Source organism: Helianthus annuus, chromosome 10 (genome assembly GCF_002127325.2).
Source record: "Helianthus annuus cultivar XRQ/B chromosome 10, HanXRQr2.0-SUNRISE, whole genome shotgun sequence".
Taxonomy (NCBI): domain Eukaryota; kingdom Viridiplantae; phylum Streptophyta; class Magnoliopsida; order Asterales; family Asteraceae; genus Helianthus; species Helianthus annuus.
In genome coordinates, this window is record NC_035442.2 from 161,996,770 (window position 1) to 162,001,551 (window position 4,782).

General features: G+C 41.1%; 1 non-coding gene across 1 annotated transcript; it reads right to left on the minus strand.

The window, feature by feature from the left end:
* Positions 1-1,587: 1,587 nt before the first annotated feature.
* Positions 1,588-1,693, minus strand: LOC118483603. The gene has a single exon (XR_004870890.1). It is a non-coding gene; the product is annotated as a small nucleolar RNA R71 (small nucleolar RNA).
* Positions 1,694-4,782: the final 3,089 nt, after the last annotated feature.

Sequence of the window (4,782 nt, forward strand, 5' to 3'; positions counted from 1 at the left end):
AGAATAGTAATCTTAGTTTTTCAAATAAAATCAATCAATTCAGCTCTTGAATTTACTTTTACTTGCATTTAGTTTAATTTTAGTTAACATAGTTAAACTTCAAATAACACATATTCCACAAACTCCGTGTGTTTGATACCCACTTGCCACTAACTATTTAGTAGTAATTGGATTAAATTTGATTGTGACCACGACATCACGTTAAATTTTGGCGCCGTTGCTGGGGAGTAGTGCGCAACGTGTGTTATTTGTGATCTCTTTTAGTCGTTATTTGTCTAGTTTACGCGGGGTGTGTTAGTGTGCAGGTATTTACAGGTGCATGCGTACTAGAAGCTCTCACAAGCTATCACCATTGGCATTTGATCCAGAGATTGAACGCACTTTGAGAGGAAACAGAATCTTGTTAAGAGAAAACAAAATTAGCGGTTCACCAACAACACCAACTACGCCAATTACACTACTTAGATACATGGATCCACCGCCACCACCACCCACTATGGGTGAGCTTATACCACCTTTCATACCATCATCAACTCAACCTTCACCAAATACCACCATGCCTAACACTACTACCGACCCTACTCCACCACATGATGTTACACCAACCAATACTACACAACCCATTACCACCCAAGATGAACCTACACTCACTTTTAATCCTTCTACTACAATTTCACCATTCACCCATTTCTTCCTAGGTGTGGGTCAGTCATCTTCAACGTATTCAATACCACCAAATTCAACCATTGTTCATGCTACTTCTACATTTAGACCATCGAACTAGTCGGGTTTTCAATATTCAACTCTTCCATTTGGGCAATCTTCGGGTATAGGAGGAGATGGATATGATGAAGGGTATGAAGATTTTGAGGGTTATGATGAAGATGGATATGCATATGGGGGGTGATGGAGATCAAGGGGAGTTTACTTATGCACAAGGTCAAACTCAAGGAATACCAAGTGTTGGTGGGATTCCTCAACAACAAATTATACCACAACATATTCGGCCAAGGCCACAAGGGCCCCAAGTGCAACGTCCTATACCATTGCAACAAGTTCGTCCACAAAATGCACAACCACAATTCCAAAGGCCAATTCAACACCCACCGATGCCACAACATCAATTTCAACCACACGTACCTCAAGGGCCTATGCAAAGACCAATGGGTCCTATTCGTCCAAGGGGTCGATTGGGTGTACCAAGAAGACATATTTGAGAACATGCGAGAGGCATTGAAGCGCATTTTAGGCCGGTAATCACTCACAACCCTTCACCGGTAGTTATTCCTTACAATAATCAAGGGAGGTCATTTGAAGTGAGAACCAATTCGTTACAAAGCTTGCCAAAATATAAGGGTCTAGTAACGGAGGAGCCTTATTTTCATTTGGAGGCTTACGACTCGATTTGCAACACTCTTAGGAGTCAAGGATTTTCCGCCGACGATGTCAAATTGGTACTATTCCAATTTTCTTTGGAAGACAAGGCCAAGAAGTGGTTTTACACTCTACCTTCAGCATCTATCTATACATGGGCGGAGATGCAACAAATCTTTTTAGATGAATTTTATACCGCTCAAAAGACGAATGATGCTAGAAAAGGGTTGAGAAGCTTTCAACAACAATAAGGTGAGATGTTTCATGAGGCCTTTGAACGTTTTAATATGATGATAAAGAATTGTCCTCATCATGGGATTGAGCTTTGGGAATTAATGAATGCTTTCCATGAGGGGTTAAGTGCCGAAGATGCTCGCGATTTAATGTCCATCACAAATGGTACTTTTGGTACAAACTACGAGCATGACGATTGCGAGTTTTTGGAGCAAATGGCAATTACATCAAAAAGAAAAGCTCAAGCTTCAAGGAGAGTACGACCGGCCATTACTCGAACTCAAGTGCATGCGGTAGACGATGGTAATGTTCAAACTTCAAACCAAATTTATGATGTTTGTGCTATTTGTAATGAAATAGGACATGCGGCTGAAAATTACCAAGGAGGTGAAGGGCAATATGAAGAAGTTCATGCTGTGCAAGGTCAAGGAGGGGGTGGTAGAAATTACAATATGAATTCTAACACTTACCACCCCGGTTTGAGAAATCACCCAAATTTTCGGTACGGGAATCCCTCAAATCAAGCTAACCCGAATTTTCAAGGAAGTCAAGGTAACTTTGGTTCGCGCCAACCTTACAACAATCAAAGTGGATACCGAGGTGGGAACAATCAAGGATACCAAAGACAATATCAAACGGGACAAGAACAACGGGGGTCTTCGGGTGGAAATGAGATGATGGAAATGTTAAAGGGCACGTAAGCGGAGATGCAAAAGAGAAATCAAATGGATGACGCGCGCATACAAAAGGATGAGGCTCGTGACAAAGCAATTCAAACTTTGACCACCCAAATGGGTCAACTCGCAACCGAAGTGGCGGACTTGAAAAAAAATAAAGGTCAATTACCAAGCGACACTAAGGTAAACCCGTCTCATAATACTTCTAGAGGTAACAATGTTAATATTTATCTGTAAGTGTTTTGAGAAGTGGGAAAGAGTACAAAACCAATCCTTCACCGGATTTGGTTGATGGGGTGGTTGAGGACATAACGGGTCAAGAGAGTGAGGAAGAAAATGAAACACCTAATAATTCTTCTAAAAAACCCAATTTTGAAAAACCCGAAATTAATAAAGAAAAAGAAAATAAAAATGAGGATGGGGGATCTAGTCAAGTACCATTTCCCTCGGCTTTATTAGATCCGGGTAGGAAAAATTTTATTTCAAAACGGGGTCCTCAAAAGGAAGAAATATGGGAGGTGTTTAAACAAGTCAAAATTAATCTTCCTCAATAAAGCCGGTACCCGCTTACGCCAAGTTCTTAAAAGAATTATGTACTCAAAAGAGGCAACAAAAAGTGCCTAAATTGGTTGACTTGACGGAAGGGGTAAGTGCGGTTTTGAAAGGAGATCTTCCTCCTAAGCTACAAGATCCGGGAACGCCTCTTATCAATATTCAAGTAGGAAATTTTCAAACTGCAAGGGCGTTACTAGATCTTGGGGCCGGAATAAGTATCTTACCAGGGGGGGTTATATGACCAATACGACTTTGGTCCATTGAAACGGGTCGAGACAACGGTGGTATTAGCCGATTTGTCTCATAAACTTCCTCGGGGTATTGTACGGGATGTGATAGTTAAAGTTGATGAATTTTATTATCCCGTTGATTTTCTTGTGTTAGATTACTCATCCGCGGACCCAATTCAACAACAAAATGTTATATTGGGTCGGCCGTTTTTGAACACCGCACATGCCGTTATTGATTGTCGATATGGTACGGTCGACATGACATTCGGTAATAGAAAAATGAGATTAATTGTTTTTACTAACGGTGCTAGTGTTTTTGGTGATGAGTGTTTTCTAGCAGATTTTATAGATGGATACGACCCGAAGGAGTATGAAGAAGAGATATTGGAGTCGTGTGTTTGTGATGTGTCTTTGCAGGTTCATGCATGTGCGTTGGAAGTGGAAGAGAAGGAGCAAGAGGCTCTCGCGGTAAAAGAAGGAAGACTGCCATGGACCCACTAAACGGAGACTTTACCGGTGGGAATTGATTCGGGTACAAAACCTTCATTGGAATGTCCACCAAATGTGGAATTGAAAGAGCTACAGAAACATTTAAAATATGCATTTTTGGGGGAGAATGACACCTTACCGGTAATCATTGCTTCTAATTTGGCAGTAGCTCAAGAAGAGGAATTGTTGCGGGTTTTGAAGGCTAATAAGGCGGCAATTGGATGGACGATAGCCAACTTGAAAGGTATTAGTCCATCCATTGTAATGCATAAAATCATTACAAGTGAAGATGCGAAGCCAACCCGTGAAACACAAAGAAGGTTAAACCCGAATTTGAGAGAAGTGGTCAAGAAAGAAGTGATAAAGTGGTTGGATGCAGGGATCATCTATCCCATTTCGGACAGTGCATGGGTAAGTCTGACTCAGGTAGTGCCTAAAAAGGCCGGTATTCAGGTAATTAAGGATGAACAAGGCGAGCAAATTGCCACCCGACCGGTCACTGGGTGGCGAGTTTGCATCGATTATAGAAAACTAAACGCCGCTACCTCCAAGGACCATTTCCCGTTACCCTTCATTGACCAAATAATTGAAAAACTTTCGGGTCAAAATACTATTGTTTTCTGGATGGGTACTCGGGTTATAACCAAATTACTATTCACCCGGACGACCAACACAAAACCACGTTTACATGTCCATATGGTACATTAGCTTTTCGGCGAATGCCATTTGGACTATGTAACGCCCCAGCCACATTCCAAAGATGTATGATGAGTATATTTTCGGACATGGTCGGGGAGTCTCTTGAAGTGTTTATGGATGATTTTTCCATCTTTGGCCCAAGTTTTGACTCTTGTCTTGACGAATTAGAAAAAGTTTTAAAAAGGTGTGTTGAGACAAACTTGGTGCTAAGTTGGGAAAAAAGTCATTTTATGGTTCAAGAGGGTATTGTGTTGGAGTATGTGATATCGGACCGAGGAATGGAGGTAGACAAAGCAAAGATTTGGGCAATTTCATCTCTACCCCCACCAAAGAATGTTAAGGGGGTGAGATCATTTTTGGGACACGCGGGGTTTTTTAGAAGATTCATTAAAGGTTTTAGTGTAATTACAAAACCTTTATGTAATTTGTTATTAAAAGATGTTCCATTTGATTTTACTGACGAATGTTTGCAAGCGTTTCGTGTTTTGAAGGAACAGTTGGTGAAAGCTCCTATCTTGCAACCA